This window comes from Ahaetulla prasina, chromosome 5 (assembly GCF_028640845.1).
Source record: "Ahaetulla prasina isolate Xishuangbanna chromosome 5, ASM2864084v1, whole genome shotgun sequence".
Taxonomy (NCBI): Eukaryota; Metazoa; Chordata; class Lepidosauria; order Squamata; family Colubridae; genus Ahaetulla; species Ahaetulla prasina.
Genome location: NC_080543.1, coordinates 35,560,957 through 35,579,730, shown reverse-complemented (window position 1 = coordinate 35,579,730; position 18,774 = coordinate 35,560,957).

Genomic DNA, 18,774 nt, shown 5'->3' with positions numbered 1-18,774 from the left:
TACAACAGATCTGTAAAGCAAATGAAAGCTGAAGTAAGATCATAAGCACAGTTTTGGTTTCATTTAATGACCAAGTTTCAGATTCCAGTTCTGATCACAAAATAATGTCACATTGTATATTTTCATTTATTATGCAATGGCCTGGACATAGTGACATGGCGACAATATGGTATTCAAAAACAACAATTACAATATTAAGAATTAAAACTAGGATTTTACAATCTTGCATGCTTTGTAATATGTATTCTCAAGCTATTGATATAGTTGCTGATTATTCTGACACCAAATAGCAGTCAGGGCCAGTCTGGTGTAGTGGATAAGACACCAGGCTAGAAACCATGAATTCTAGGCCATTTTAGGCATGAAGGCACCTGGATGACCTTGCAGTGGGATTCAAAAAAAAATTCTACTGGATCTGTGGGCATGGATTGATGGGCGTGCATGGCTTGGTGGGTGTGGCTTGGTGGGCATGGTAGGGGAAGGATACTGTAAAATCCCCATTCCCTCCCCACTCCAGGGGAAGATTACTGCAAAATCCCCATTTCCTCCTGATCAGCCGGTATTCTCTGCCTGGGACTCGGGAGGCAGAGAATAGATGGGGGCGAGGCCAGTAAGAGGTGGTATTTACCGGTTCTCTGAAGTACTCAAAATTTCCGCTACTGGTACTCCAGAACTGGTCAGAACCTGCTGAATACCACCTCTGGGTCAGACCTTCTCTCCCACCTTTGAGAAGGAGGCAATGGCAATCTACTTCTGAAAAATCTTGTGAAGAAAATGCAGGGATTTGTGTATATTCTCTCCAGGGGTCAATGCTGACTCAAAGGCATATAAAATATAATTCCTATGACATACTTCTCTTCTCTGCATGAGGTATAACCCACACTTACCGAGACAGGCAGCAGAACATTTATATTGATTTTTCATAATAGCTATGGATTGGTCTGTCTAATTTCAAGATTATATTTACATTTGTGTTTGCACTGGCACTACTGCAGAGCGACAGCAACAGAATATAACTCTTCCAAAATAAAGTTATTGAAGGGCAAACTACTGAAACTATTACTTTGCTCTCTGTTTTTTATATATATTATATTATATAAATACACGCATACACACACAAAATTACATTACCACAGTGATGAAAGGACTATTTAAATCATAATTTTTTGCCCTGTGGAAGGACAAGGGAACAAAACATTTTCTGCAATAAACATCTTTAGTATCATTTATTGTCACTAATGGTATTATACAACATATTTGTTCTTACTTTTTCTGTTTTGGTGTATTGTTTTAATGGTTTCTTACTGCTTTTAGAAATTGTTTATTGCATCTTTATTTTTATTATTCAATGTATGCTTCTATTGATGCCTCAAATAGATTAAAAAGAATCAGAAGTGCTGGGGTGAGTTTCACTCTTCCAAAATTCTTCCATCTAATCTTCAAAAGCATTCAAAATGTCTTAAAATGATGATTGCAGCAAGGATCCATTTCTGTATATTCAAAGAAATCGCATGACTTTGAGCCTCGCTGGCATAGCTTTGAAGATTAAATATGACCAACATGACTTAAGAGGGTCAGGACTCACCCCTACCGCTTCATTATGACTTATAATCCTTTTCATAATGCTCAAGTAGTGCTTCTATTGTATATTCTTCTTGTTACTTTTAGTAGCTTTATTTCAGGATCATAAGGTACTCCTGCTGAAAGATTTGTATTGGTTGTCAATTACTTTCTGAGCACAGCTATACATTTTGATGTTAAATGTCCCACAAAGACCCAGTATTTTTTTGTGTAGGACTAGGTCAAGATCTCTAGAAGAAATATTTTGATACCAATTATAATGACTCATTTATTAGATACTCAGAAATATCCTTCTGAATTGTCTCTAAATGAGACAATGTATTTTGTTAGGATTTATCTTTGGCCGTTCTTCACTCCATATTTAGAACAAGAGGTAAAGACACATTTCTTCAATTAGCTCTTAAATACCAATGCCCTTACCCTTAGGAAAGAAATTACCTTAAAGCTTTTAAGGTAATTTCTCTTTTGTTTTAAAATTCATTTTGTGGCTAAGATTTTACTAGCTAATATGACTGTTCTATGAATGGAAAAGTAGGATGCTAAATGAATAATCTAATTATATCAATAATTCTTCCTATTCTGCCCTAAATTTCCATGAATTAACATGATAGCCAACTCTAGTGAGCACCGCTAGTTCACCAAAATAATAGGAAATGAACTTCTGTTTGTTTCAATGAGGCATATAGTTTATGCCTTCAAGCGCTGCTTCTTTAGAAATATTTTTTTTAAAAAGATGGCAGGTTTCAAAGCAGCTGAGATAGCAAAGGAAGATGAAAGCTTGAGAGCACATCTTTGAAATGAAGTGATATTGGCTTGGGGTGTTATGTGCAAACAGCTTAATACAGTGATCTCAATCATCTTTTCCTTTGCAATCTCAGTGGAAATAACTTGATAAATTGATGTATTACAATATTTTACACACCATTTTCCAGGTCAACTTGTAAAGAAAACTCTTGAACAGAAGCACATACATAGCAAAGACAGGGGGGAAAAGAGAGAAGAGGGAGGTGGGAACTCCTCTTTGAAGTTATTAGTGATGCTTTTCTAAAAATGAAATCTGCTGACAGCATCTGCACTCACATATTCTACTTGCCTTTGTGAAAGACACTGCAATAAATTAATATTAAAAAAGAAAATATGCTTTTCAGAGATTCTAAAACTATTTTTAATGGTCTGGAAACAAAAGGCACCGAAGCATTTGAATTAAACCTTTCCATGTTTCGTCTGGAATAAATTTTGAACAAAGTGCTGTAATTGATGCTAGCATTAGATGTTGCAAGGAAGATTTTGACCACAACGTATAGCAAGAGAAAGAAATAAAACAGTCTTTGAAATAATGATCTGAGCACCCATACATAACAAACATTAACTTCTCTCCTAGGTTTTCTTTTTGTTTGTTGGGTGATTAAACTATTTTGAATATCACATGTAGAAACTCTCAAAAGCCCAGTTAAGGATTGATATATTATGTAGTTAATTATTGCAATGTGATTCTTTTGAAATCAAAATAGTATGCACCTCAGGTAGACTATTTTATTGAACATTTCAATGAAATATACTGGTCTTACATCATTAGTTGAAAATTACAGACCAATCTCTCTATGCTGCGTCACCTGTAAAGTTATGGAATCTATCATCAATCAATCCATCATCCTCCACCTAGAAACAAACAATCTACTCTCAAATAAACAATTTGGTTTCAGAAAAAAACTATCATGTAACTTACAACTTCTTCACTGCAAAAACATATGGACTACTAATCTTGATCAAGGCAAAACAATAGATGCAATTTACATAGACTTCTGTAAAGCTTTTGACTCAGTGGTACACGACAAACTTCTCCTAAAACTAAAATCCTACAGCATCTCCGGACCCCTCCACAATTGGATAACAGCGTTCCTGTCAAACAAACAACAAGTGGTCAAAATAGGCAGTGCCCTATCAAATCCTGTTCCGTCAATAGTGGCGTTCCCCAAGGCAGTGTTCTTGGACCAACACTCTTCATATTATACATTAATGATCTCTGTGACTATATTAAAAGTAATTGTGTTCTTTTCACTGACGGTGTCAAATTATTTAACACTACCAACAATACAGCTACCCTTCAATAAGACCTTGACTTTGTGTCAGAATGACCCCCACCCTGATAAAGACCTTGGAGTTTTCATATCCAATGATCTAAGTGCTAAAGCCCACTGCAACTACATCGCAAAAAAGGCTTTAAGAGTTGTAAACCTAATTTTACATAGCTTCTTCTCCAGAAACACTACACTACTAACCAGATCTTATAAAACATTTGCTAGACCAATTCTTGAATACAGCTCGCCTGTCTGGATACCGTATTTCAGACATCAGTACAATTGAATGTGTCCAGAAATATTTTACAAGAAGAGTTCTCCACTCCTCTGAATACAACAAAATACCTTATGCCACCAGACTTGAAATCTTGGGTTTAGAAAACTTAGAACTCCGCCGCCTTCAACAGGACCTGTGTTTAACTCATAGAATCATCTATTGCAATGTCCTTCCTGTTGAAGACTACTTCAGCTTCAATCACAACAATACAAAAGCAAACAATAGATTTAAACTCAATGTTAACCATTTCAATCTTGATTGCAGAAAATATGACTTTTGTAACAGAGTTGTTAATACTTGGAACACACTACCTGACTCTGTGGTCTCTTCTCAAAATCCCCAAAGCTTTAACCAAAAACTGTCTATTATTGACCTCACCCCATTCCTAAGAGGTCTGTAAGGGGCGTGCATAAGAGCACAAACATGTCTACCGTTCTTGTCCTATTGTTTCCTTTCATTATATCCAATTAATATAGTTATTACATACTTATGCTTATATATATATGCTTATCTATTATATAGTTATTTTCATGCTTATGCTTATATATACTGTTGTGACAAAATAAATATATAAAAATAAAAATGATTTTGGTGGATCTGTGTGATCTGTTTGATTGTGGTTATTAAAAATTGCCCATCTTAATCGCCATTCTTCATCCAGATAGTAACACTATAATATGCTATCCCAAATTGGTTTTGTAAACTTAAGCATGGATAGAAAGTCTAATATGTATTGGTAGATCTCTACGAGTGAATCTTATTCCATTCTCAAAGTGTCTGTTGTTGTCACGTGAGATCAGGAGGGACAGTATTAGAAAGGAATAGCCTTTCTAAGCCTGTATTGGCAAAAGACAAGACAGTTAGTTTTTGAAAACTGAAGTCACAGACACAGTGAAGCTAAGTGAAGTGTGTATTCACAACTAACAGTTGTGAGTTACATCATTGATGCACCATCCAATATTTGCTTTGATTAAATATGGATTCAAGAGAAGATCAGAGGGCTGTATTCATATTTGTATGATGTGGGACCATGCTTTAATAGAGATTGCATAGAAGTTCCACATAAACTGAGGTCAGCATGAGTGTACGTTCCCTTCAGTATTTCCTTAGCTGAATGCTTAGCAGCCAGAAAAATCAGACTTAGGCCTATGCACATGGCACATGCTTTATCCGGTTTGAAATATTCCACATGTTCAGTTTGGATATCTGGGCTAATTAATATTTATAATGCATCTTTCTATCCACCACATTGTAGATTTATAGTGGTTTAACATATTTAATAGAAAAATATTTAGCTACAATGATCTAATTCTACTTCACACATACACACACATACACGTATATATCTATGAATGTTGATTCCTTTTGCTATTCTTCCACTTTTTCAGTATTAGTAAATGTATTTTGCTTTCCTCACTCTGTGTTCTTAACAAATCCATATAAACCACATTATGTAATATCACCACATTATGAAACCACATTATTTAATATCCACATAGTAATGCATGTTTATATACATTTATATACATTTATATACATTTCTGCGTATGTATTTGGGTTACTTTTCTGTTTGCTGCACTGAATGTGTTGACTTAATTGAAGATGAGTGGTATAATAAATAGAAAGGTATAGTCCCATACTTTTCCAAGAATCACCTTTCCAAAGTAACTTCACCAAACAGAAGAGCATGTGAAAGATAGTGACATTTTAATGAAATGATTAATGGAAACCTTGCCTGGTTTTTTCTGCTCTGCTCTGAGATATTGATTTTAAAGGAAACAATATGGATTTGCATAAGACAACTATATACACAAAATGTCTTATAATAGTCCTACTTGCAGCAAAGCATTACAGTTACCTTGAAAATAGATGGAGGTCTGTGTTTTCACGTGCATACATAAACCTTTATTAAATCTGATATAATGGGGAACAGCTGCCAAATCCTTTTAAACTCTGCTTATCCACTGTGTATTTTATCATAATTTTAACTTTTTCTATTTAGATTTTTGCTGCAATTTGTCAATCACAATAATTGTTAAAACAGCTTCAAAATACAGTACTGAATACAATTAGTCATATTTAAGATAAATTAACCAAAACTAGTGAGTTAGAGGTTAGTTCTATTGAAATTTATGACATCTAAGTGAGCTACCTTAAGTATGATTAAGCTTGAACTCATATTCATGATTTCACTCTATTTTTATTGTCCAGTGATCAACTAATACTATGTTAGCCAAAGAATTTGAGTATGTCAAAGGTTTATCCCAAATTATTATTTCAGATTGTATTCGGACTTTGCCAAGTTTTACTTGGCAAATGACTATTTGATTATTTTCTATGAAATCACATAGAATCTTTTGGAAAAATGATTTTTCAGCAGGTTTTTTTGTTTAGCCCAGACTACAATAAAATCAATATAAACCTAAAATCTACAGAAAAATCAAGCATGCCAAGTGGGCAGCATTTAATGAAAACCTATGTGGTAAGCAACCATTTTACAAACAATTAAAGATGTCTCATTTAGTTGTTACTACAACAAGCAATGCAAATTTTTTGTAATAATTTATTAATGCCCACAGCAAGAATAAAGTACACTCCAAAATGCAATTTCCTGAAAGTACCGAAGTATAACTTTGCCCCCTAAGGAAACAGGTAATTCTTAAGTTTAATATTTAATTCCTGGGGTTCTACATATATAAAAATCTAGTAGACCATGTTTATAAAGCAAAAATGACATTTACTGGATGTCATATATTCACAAATGCCTTCTCTAAATAATATACAATAGTTGAAGAGATTATTCAGTTTCTTGATTTAGAATTGGTGGCCAGTCCAAGATGAAGATTGTTGATTACATCTTCTATATCTATTTCATCTATATATCTATATGTACATTAATCTATAAACCAAGATAGAAACAACTGCATAACTAATCCCCAGTTAACCTATTCACCATCCTCAATAACTAGGTCCTGGAAAAGTTATATTTTCAAGATGCAGAAATAAATTAGAGAACAGAAGCTTCTGTTACTAATATAGCTCACAGCTGTTCTAGCCACTTAAGAAGAGTTGTGTACAGTGTATGAACTCTGCTGAATTCCTGATAACATCAATGGATATTTGGCAAAATGTAAATGTGATTAAAAAAAGGCTTGAAAATAATTAACCAATTCTCCACTTTCGTAAAAAAATATTTGACTGGGATAATCTCATTTTGTTCATCTATTTTGTGGGGTTAAAACACCACTGCAAATATTTTAGGAAATCTTTCTATAATTTAATTTGGTGTTATTTTATGATGTGAACAAATACTTGTATTTGTTTTAAAGAGTGTAACCACAATTTATCAATACAGCATCTGAAATAATAGTGTATGGGTGCTGTTAATAGCTGAGATTTGCCAGACTGACTAATCTGAAAGAGATTGAAGTTAAACCCAAACACAAAGGAATTTGTTATTTCTCCATTGAGATACTTTCTTAGCCCTGCTGTTCCCTCTTGTAGGGGTTGTGTTTCTGAGAGATCAGGTCAATAACTTGCAGGTACTTCTGGATACAGCGATACTGTTATATGGGCAGGTGGGTGATATTGTCAGGTCAGCTTTCAGCAGTTTCAGCTAGTATACCAGGTATGACTTCACCTGGAATGGAGGATTTAGTAACAATAACTCATAGTCTCACATCCATTAAGTTTGACTACTCCCCTACTGGGGCTGTCTTTTAAGGCAGCTCAGAAACTGCACTTGATGCAAAATATAGCAGATTGTTTATTAACAAGTACTAGGGCCTATAAACATATAACTGTGCATCAGGATTGTGTATGTATGTATGTATGTATGTATGTATGTATGTATGTATGTATGTACAGTATTACACATCTTCCTCTTCCTATTTTCCCCATAAAACAATCCTATATGAGGTGAATTGGGCTGAGAGACAGTGATTGGCCCAATATCACCTAACTGATTTTCAGGACTAAAATGGGATTAGAATTTATGGTTTCCCAATTTCCACCTGAAACCAGATTTGGTCCAATTATATTGCTCTCTCAAAAGCATATTAAAATGTTGCTGACCTGAAGGATCTTTTTATTTAGTTACAATAGCAACAGAGATTTTACGGACAATGATTTTAAAGTATTTTATGTTTTTATTAATCTTGAACCATAGCATTACATATTAGTTCCCCCCCCTTTAATTCAACAATCATGTGATTGGGATAGAATCAAAATCTAGACTCACTCAATCAATAAATGCATATCCTTGGAATTTTTGCATCGTCACTAAATTTTCTGCATCAATATGGTGAACACGATATCTTGTTTTGATATTTTTAAAAATCCTGCCTTCAAATCTAGAGAAGTGCTAGGCTGGCATTTTGCTACCCGAAGTACCTTTCTTAAGAAGGTTGAACTCTGCTCAATTTCCACGGCTGACACCTGGGCTTAACTATGCTCCCACTGTGGCACCCGCTTGGTTTCAAAAAGCTTCAAAGCATCCTGGTACACATCGGGCTCCTTAGAGAAAAAGACATAGAGGATTGCTTCTGAACTCTTATGAGCATTCAGAACAACCTGAAAGATATGAGTAGGTGACTTCCCTGAAACATGTAGCAGAAATTGCAGGAACTTAAAACAGGAGAGTTGTTCTATGATACGCCCTGAGAGATATCAGCAGATTTTTTTGTAATTCCATTCAGAAGGCAGCCAGGGTTTCCTCATAGTTCATTTGTAAAAAATGGTCCCTGTAGATTTTCTTACCAGTATCTACAATAGTATAATAGCACTGTCTGTAAAGCAGCACGACAGCCTGTTTTGGAAGATGAAATTTTTTCTTTCTTAAGGTATCAACCATAATATAGTGGTTAAAAAAAGAGAATTATACCGTCATTTAACCCTTTTACTAGTTGGCACTAAATTTGAGAGGTAACTGACTATAGTAACTCTCACACTCAAACTGATATAATAAAGTGAATAATTGTCTATGGTTTGTAATTGCTTTGAATATTTTCCAAAGAGTTTTCTCTTTGAGAGAGAAATGGAATCAATGGCTTGCTTGAGGTCTACAAAGAAAACAAGAAGGACTGAATTAATGCAGCTGAATATATTTTTGAATCACATGGGAGAGTATCAGTCCTTAATCAACCATTGAGTGATCTGCTTGAACCTCCTCCACTAATGTAAAAGTTTCCAATAAAAATGTCTAGCATAATTTTACTAGTTGTACTAAGAAGATTCACTGGACAGTAATTGACTGGATTGTCTTTCTTTCCTTTCTTCCAGGTAGAAATAATTATGGCAATTCCCCAACCTCTAAGGATGGAGTCTACTTTATTAATGTAAGTGAAAAGTTAAGCCAAAACTGAATTCCACCATTCATAATGGCATTCTATTGCTTCAGGAAGTATTGAATCTGTACCTGAGGCTTTTCTGATCTTAACTGACTAATTAGTTTATGTACTCCAGCAGTTGAAACCTGAGGCTCCTCTGGCAGAGGCTTTTCTTGTATATCAACCTGAGCATTTTGAAAATTCTCCCTTCCATGTAACACTGGAAAATAACCTTCCAGATTGTTGCAGGGATATATCACTTCAGGATAGAGGGTTGACTTTTCTAAAGATAGTAAATCCTCAAATATAATCAACGACAACTTTAGTTGATTACTAAGTGAACTGTGGTCTGTTGGTTCATCGCTTCAGAGATATTTTCCAACCCAAACAGAAACAGAATGAACAGAATGCAAGTAAAAACAAACAAACACTGGGAGTTGGAGTGCACTTGTGCAAAGCTGGCAGGTAGCACTGGAAACCCTCCTTCCTTCCTTCCTTCCTTCCTTCCTTCCTTCCTTCCTTCCTTCCTTCCTTCCTTCCTTCCTTCATCTGCCATATCCTACCTTTCCCTCCCTCAAGAATTCAACAACTTTCAGCCCGAAGGGATTTTTTCCCCTTCCTTCACTCCCTGAAGAATTCAAAGACTTTCAGCCCACACATCAATTTTAATCAAGACCTACAGTATTTACAGAAGAAAGAAGACCCCTTAATGCCACTGTAAAATTACACAATGGACACATAAGCATCATATTATATGGAAAACAAATCGATTGGCATGTATACATGCATGCCTCCAACTTCTACTCAGGACTTAGCACCAAATCTTTCATATATATCTAGGTCATATGCTGCAACCACATGTATTCTGACCTATTTGACAGAGATGTTTAACTGATGGATTTCATCTAGGCATTCAGAAGACCGAATTGCCTACCCAATGAAATCAAGACACAAATCAATAGAGCCAAATCAATTCCCAGAAACCTATACCTTTTAATAAAATTAGTAGGGAAAGTTGCTACTAAACTCTTTCTGACATAATTTAAAAACATTATTGTGGATGTAGACATTAAAGGGATAGGAGAAAGGGGAAGAGAAAGAATAGTCAGCAAAACACAATTTATATACAGTCATGCATGGTAAGAAAATATATATCTGGGGTGAAAAAAATAGAAGTATTACTAAAGTGTAGCAAAAATTCAGTTATTTTCTTTCTAATATATATAGCAAAAACCAAAGGTTATTTAAAAGGCTACTTATCAGTTTGAGCAGGAATAAAATTTACTATCTTATTCCAAACACGAAATGATATCAGTGTTCATATCTGCTTTATTTACACTCAATAAAGTGCTTATGTGAATCCTGTTTTGTGTGAATCCTGTTTTATGTGAATACTTTAGGCAGTATTTAAAACTTCAGTCTGTACTTTCTCCATGCTGCTAGCTGCATCTCAGGAAGATGTACTCTGACCATGCTTACAATTAGATAATGCTCAGCAGTTATTGGAACTCACTGTGGACTACTTCTCTGTGAAAAAAAAATGAAATCATGGATGGGGTATAGACAATGATCAATCAACAATAAACACACTATTTTGAAATATATATGTAAGGAAATCATCTGCTACAGAAGGTTAAAATTACCATGCTTTTATTAGGCTTCTGGACAGAGTACGATGGGATAATTAGATATTGTGAAACTTTGTAACCTTTGTAACCTGACATTCCTTTTGGCCTACAGGCTAGGAGGACATGTTTTGGGTATTTTCCAGTATGACCTCTTGTGGATTTAGTCCATGTTATTTCTGGTTCATTTGTGCAGATCAAGGCTGGTGACTTGCTCATTCTAAAAGACAGTTAATGTTTTTCTGTGGGAGCAGGTGAAGCCAACAGCCTTGTAGGAAATTGAACTGTGCCATTTCTTTGTGGACTCCTTAGATTCAGAGGTGTGGAACAACTACTAGTCCACCATCTTCTTTTTTGGAAGGTTTATTGAATCTATGATGGGAATCTAGTTGTAGAAGAATCTAGTGGCATCCTAGAAGAAATAGTTGGACCTTTTTCAGTTGGGACTCAATGTTGGACATGGAGTGGAGAAGAGCATTGGTTGCTTTAGTGCAGGGTTTGGCAACCTTAAACACTCAAAGAGCCATTTCAAACCATTTCCCAAAGAAAAGAAAATACTGGGAGCCACAAAAGCCTTCCCGTGCCTGACTAGTTTCTTGAGCAGCCACAAAACTAACATATGTAGTTGAATTAAACATTCTGTTTTCTTCTGAAACTTTTCTTTTCTTGGATGTATCCTTGGTTGGCCTATCAGGAGTCAAAAAACTCAATAAATCTCATGCTGGCAGGTGTCGCACATTGGTGATTGTGACACATAGTTTGAGCAATGGAGCTGTAGCAAAGGGATGAAAGAGCCACATCTCCAGAGCTGTGGATTGCTGACTCTAGTGGATGATTTTGATATTTTGATGATTATAATTAACTTCAGTCCTTGTGACTTTTTAATACCTTGAACCATAGTATCTTTCTGGGTATCCTTTTGCAGATTGGTCATTGGTAAAATTGTTTTATGATAGTTATGTGGAATAGAAGAAGAAAAAGTCTAGTGGTATCTTTCTGTGGGATTCCACATAAAATAGATCATTCCTTCTTCCTTAGTTTGAGATCTTTTTGTGACAAAACATAACAGAAAATAGGAATATCTTGAACATTGGGAGGAGCAACCACGAGTATGGTTAGATAAAAGAAAGTTAAGTCCAAGCAGAAATGTAATTTGAGAAAGCATCTCAGATTGAACCTCGCTCGTTCTCCTGAAGATAAAGAAGGATGGCATAATCAGACTTGTAAGATTCTATTACTATAACCTATTAGCATTCATAAATTTGATTTTCTAATCAAGTTATTGAGAAGAGATGACATCAATTAAGCAAGTAAAGAATAAACTTTAAAAGTGACAGGACAGACTATGACATAAGTGGCTTCCTATGCCTCAATCAAGTTATAGTACATAATCTTCCATCCTCTGAACAAAATAACACACCTGCTAGGAAGGGTTATGCATTTGCCCATCTTGAAAGACATACAGGAGAACTTTCTTTCAGCAAAGGGGATCCACAAAATTGATCAGCATCATAAACTGCCAGGCATTTGGCAGCATTTCAGATTACAGTGCATAAGCAACAAAAAAAGTAGGTGCTGGGATTTTTTTTTATGCTATTCAGGATCTATAAAAATTTTTTTTGAAAGAGATACTTTACTATATGACTCATTAAAACATCTGGCTCTTAATGGCAAAGGAAAACACTTGCATATGCACATGGAAACAGAAACAAGAGTCAGAAGCTTCCTAAGTAGATATGGCTTTTATTTTTATTTATTTATTTTTATTTGTCAAGCAAAAATAAGATAACAGGTAAAGGTATAAACATAATTTGAATACATGAAAAGAGTAAGAGTAAAAAAGGAACATTAGGACAGGGACAGTAGGCATGTTGGTGTGCTTATGCATGCCCCATACAGACCTCTTAGGAATGGGGTGAGGTCAACAGTAGACAGTTTAAAGTTAAAGTTTTGGGGGTTTGGGGAAGAGACCCCAGAGTCAGGTAGTGCGTTCCAGGCATTAACAACTCTGTTACAGAAGTCATATTTTCTGCAATCAAGTTTGGAGCAGTTTACCTTGAGTTTGTATCTATTATTTGCTTGTGTATTGTTGTGGTTGAAGCTGAAATAGTAATTGACAGGTAGGACATTGTGGCAGATAATTTTATTTACTACACTTAGGTCAGACCGAAGTCGGCATAGTTCTAAATTGTCTAAGCCCAAAATTTCAAGTCTGATGTCATAAGGTATTTTATTGCGGGTAGAGTAATGGAGGACTCTTCTTGTGAAATATCTCTCAATTGTATTAATGTCTGATATGCAGTGCGGGTTTCTGACAGATGAGCTAAATTTGAGAATTAGTCTAGCAAATGTTTTGTAGGCTCTAGTTAGTAGTACAATATTACCAGAGCAGAAACTATGCAAGATTAGGTTTACAATCTTAATGCCTTTTTAGCAATGTTGTTACAGTGGGGTCTGGCACTTAGATATTTAGAAATGAGTATTCCAAGGTTTTTGATAGAGTGAGGGTCATCTACAAGGTCATGTCCATCTAATTTGTATTTTATGGTTTTTGTGTGTCTGTGTTTTTTGCCAATGTGCAAGACGGAGTATTTGTTGGTTGAGTTTTAAAGTTGCCACTTGTTAGACCAATCTGACACAAAGTCAAGGTCTTTTTGAAGATAGTCGCATTGTCGGTAGTGTTGAATTGTTTAACATTAGCAGTGAAGTTAGTGACATCTGTTGTTTCAATAGGCAATAAATAAGCTCAAATGACTAGTTGAGTAGTGGCCCACATCTATGGGATAGAAAGACAATATTGGAAGTATGATTATTGAATTACAATTAATATTTAGTTCATTGTTGTATAATATGGTTTGATGTGACTGAGATATTACATTGCCCAAATATTACTTCCTTTGCCATTAAAATATCAGCGAATGTACTTCTTAATTATTTCTCATTCCTAAGGGCATAATTTGCCCAGCATCCAATGTTACACGTGTTTCATAGAAACCTGATGGGATCCTTGTTAATCTAGCATATAAGAAGAGAACAAATGATATATAAAATAGCAATATTTTTTTTAATATTTTTATTTTTTTCAGTTTTACAGCCTGTAGACAAACAAAAAGCAATGATTACAGTTAGGTACCTCAGGTACAGATTTAACAATACCCAAAATAGCAACTGTATCCAAAATGAGCCAAGTGATGTTCAAGAAAGATAGCAAATTAATCTATTATACATGAATTGCTGGAAATGTGTATGAATTTGCATGCCCATGGGTACTCTGGAAATCCTTCTAATAAATTAAAGTATGATATCAAAAACACTAAGTATGGCTGAAAAAAATCCAACTAATTAGGTAGAATAAGATAAATATTCGTAATATAGTTATCTTACATGCCTTGTTATCCATAAATATTAATGGACAAAAGCTTAGGTAAATAAATACATGAGGATAAGAAAGCCTTACTTCTTCTAACTTGTTCTTGAAAAGAGGGAAACATAAAAAATATTTGATACAGGAAGTTCTCTTATCTCTCAAACATAAAAACTCTAGTAACAATAGGTAAGAAACATAGGTATGGTATATGAAAACTATATGAAACCATTTCCTTAATAATTAAAATAAATCATAAATGCAATGATGCAATGTCCAACATATTTTCTTACGTTGTCAGTATCCACTCACAACTTTCTTCTCTGGAAGCTTCTGGAATTATTGGTTCAATGGCTTCAATAGTGCATCAATTACCATTTGGTCTGTGAAGTTCTTGATGCTTTCTAACCTTGGTTGTTTGCTTACAGAGATTTCCTTACACAACTAGGTAGCATCAAGGATTTATCATTTATAACAAGGACTATAACAGTTACGAGGGCAAATTAGGACAAAGATTATCTATCTCCCACTGGTGCTGCTTTCCATTTTTCAGTTTAATGCATGTTTTGGATATTCCCTCAGGCCCTCGGCTAAGGGGATTCTCCTGACTTTAAATCTGTCTCTATGTATAAAGTTTTGTTAGCTTTACTTTGCATAAAACTGTGTATAAAACTCTGTGAACACCTTAACAAGATGCTATGCTGGCATTATCAGAATGCAAAATCTATTTCTTCCAAATTTATTTTCTATTTAAGCAAATGATGAGCAAGTTATCCTGATGCCATATCAAATACAAATAGGAACAAGACATCCAAGACAATTACAAAATACTATTACCTCCTTTTGGCTTACTAAGGTAAGGTGTGGATTTTTGGCATCCACTGAAAACTATTGTTTCCTTTCTCATATTTTCAACACTTTCACTACTTTTGTACTATTTGCTTCTCAAGGATTTTGCCATGTAAATTACGGCATATTTGCAGCTTGCAACATTAGGTTTTATGGCCAGTTTTTCCCTTTATAACTGCATGGTTTGTTCTATGTTCTAATGGCTCCATTTTATCAGTATATGTTGCTTTATAATCTCTCTTTTTTTTTTCCTTAACAGAAAATTTACAATTCTTTGGGGAATCCACTCTGAAAGGATTTTAACAATGTTCTTTCAAGAATAGATCACCATTCTTACTTGTGCTTAAGTAACCTCAAATAATTCAATTCTGTGTCTGACAACATAACTTACAGTTAGTAAATTGGAATACAAATCTGCAAACTTCATCCTTAATATGTGGGTTTTCTATCACTTGCTTTGCATTTTCTTAGAACTTCCTACAAGCGTATATACTTTCTGCTTGCTACCCTAGTCAGCCTTCTTGCAGCTCGTATTGAAATCATGAACAAAATCTTTATTTCTAAATAACTGAGCAGATATTTTCCTGTCCAGATAACCTAAGTTTATATCAGTTTATATATATATCCCTTTCATAGATTACTGCCTTGTCGTGGCGAAGGGGCTTGCGTAGCTCAATGAAGCTATGAGCTATGCCGTGCAGGGACATCCAAGATGGACAGGTCATAGCAGAGAGTTCTGACAAAACGTAATCCACTGGAGAAGGAAATGGCAACCCACTTCAGTATCTTTGCTATGAAAACCCCATGGACAGTACAAAAAAGGAAAAAAGATATGACGCCGGAAGATGAGCCCCTCTGGTCGGAAGGTGTCCAATATGCTACTGAGGAAGAGTGGAGTGCTAGTACTAGTAGCGCCAGAAAGAATGAAGCGACTGGGCCAAAGCCGAAAGGATGCTCAGCTGTGGATGTATCTGGTGGTGAAAGGAAAGTCCGATGCTGTAAAGATTTTTTCTCCATAGGAACCTGGAATATAAGATCCATGAATCAAGGCAAGCTGGATGTGGTCAAACAAGAGATGACAGGACTGAACATCAACATCTTAGGAATCAGCGAACTAAAGTGGACAGGAATGGGCGAATTTAATTCAGATGACTATCAGGTATATTACTGTGGGCAAGAATCCCTCAGAAGAAATGGAGTGGCCTTCATAATCAATAAAAAAGTAGGAAAAGCAATACTAGGATACAATCCCCAAAATGACAGAATGATCTCAGTCCGAATCCAAGGCAAACCATTCAATATCACAGTAGTTCAAGTCTATGCCCCAGCCACTGGTGCTGAAGAAGATGAAATTGACCAGTTCTATGAAGCCCTACAGCACCTGATAGAATTAACACCAAAAAATGATGTCCTTATCATCATGGGAGATTGGAATGCTAAAGTAAGAAGCCAAAAGATAACCAGAATAACAGGCAAGTATGGCCTTGGAGTACAAAATAAAGCAGGGCACAGGCTGATAGAATTCTGTCAAGACAATACAATGGTCATAGCAAACACTCTTTTCCAACAACCTAAGAGACGACTCTACACATGGACATCACCAGATGGTCAACACAGAAATCAGATTGACTATGTGCTCTGCAGCCAAAGATGGAGAAGCTCTATACAGTCAGTAAAAACAAGACCAGGAGCTGACTGTGGCTCAGATCATGAGCTTCTTCTTGCAAAATTTAGGCTTAAACTAAAGAAAGTAGGGAAAAGCACCAGGCCACTCAGGTATGAACTAAATCATATCCCTGATGAATATACAGTAGAGGTGACAAATAGATTTAAAGAATTAGATCTGATAGACAGAGTGCCTGATGAACTATGGACGGAGGTTCACAACATTGTACAAGAGGTAGCGACTAAAACCATCCCAAAGAAAAAGAAATGCAAGAAATGGCTGTCTGAGGAAGCTCTGCAAATAGCTGAGGAAAGAAGGGAAGTGAAAGGCAAGGGAGAAAGAGAAAAATACACCTAGTTGAATGCAGGATTCCAGAGAATAGCTAGAAGAGATAAGAATGCATTCTTAAATGAACAGTGCAAAGAAATAGAAGAAAACAATAGAATAGGGAGGACCAGAGATCTATTCAAGAAAATTAGAGATATGAAGGGAACGTTTCATGCAAAGATGGGCATGATAAAGGACGAAAATGGCAGGGACCTAACAGAGGCAGAAGAGATTAAGAAGAGGTGGCAAAATTACACAGAAGAACTATACAAGAATGAGCTTAACATTCCTGATGACCACGATGGGGTGGTCACTAACCTTGAGCCAGACATCCTAGAATGCGAAGTCAAATGGGCCTTAGGAAATCTGAGCAACAACAAAGCTAGTGGAAGAGACAGTATTCCAGCTGAGCTATTCAAAATCTTAAAAGACAACGCAGTAAAAGTGCTACACCCAATTTGCAAGCAAATTTGGAAAACTCAACAATGGCCACAGGATTGGAAAAGGTCAGTTTACACTCCAATTCCAAAGAAAGGCAATGCCAAAGAATGTTCAAACTATCGCACCATTGCACTCATTTCATATGCTAGTAAGGTTATGCTTAAAATCCTACAAGCTAGGCTCCAGCAATATGTGGATCGAGAACTACCAGAAGTACAGGCAGGATTTCGTACAGGCAGAGGAACTAGAGATCAAATTGCCAACATACGCTGGATCATGGAGAAAGCTAGGGAGTTCCAGAAAAACATCTACTTCTGCTTCATTGACTATGCTAAAGCCTTTGATTGTGTGGATCACAACAAATTGTGGCAAGTTCTTAAAGAGATGGGAGTATTAGACCATCTTATTTGTCTCTTGAGAAACCTGCAAGCGGGTCAAGAAGCAACACTGGAAACAGAACCACTGATTGCTTCAAAATTGGGAAAGGAGTCCGGCAAGGCTGTATACTATCACCCTGCCTATTTAACTTATATGCAGAACACATCATGAGAAAGGCGGGGCTAGATGAATCAAAAATTGGAATTAAGATTGCCGGAAGAAATATCAACAACCTCAGATATGCAGATGATACCACTCTAATGGCAGAAAGCAAAGAGGAACTAAAGAGTCTCTTGATGCGGGTGAAGGAGGAGAGTGCAAAAGTTGGCTTGAAACTCAACATTAAGAAAACTAAAATCATGGCATCCATCCCTTTCAATTCCTGGCAGATAGATGGTGAAGAAATGGAGGTAGTGACAGATTTTATTTTCCTGGGCTCCAAGATCACCGCAGATGGGGACTGAAGCCAAGAAATTAGAAGACGCTTGCTCCTGGGGAGGAAAGCTATGGCAAATCTAGACAGCGTACTAAAAAGCAGAGACATCACCCTGCCAACAAAAGTGCGTATAGTCAAAGCTATGGTTTTCCCAGTTGCAATGTATGGCTGTGAAGGTTGGACCATAAGAAAGGCTGAGCGCCAAAGAATTGAGGCCTTTGAACTCTGGTGCTGGAGAAGACTCCTGCAAGTCCCTTGGACTGCAAGGCAAACAAACAAGTCAGTTCTAGAGGAGATCAACCCTGACTGCTCTTTAGAAGGCCAGATCCTGAAGAGAAACTGAAATACTTTGGCCACCTAATGAGAAAGAAGGACTCACTGGAGAAGAGCCTAATGCTGGGGAAGATTGAAGGCAAAAGAAGAAG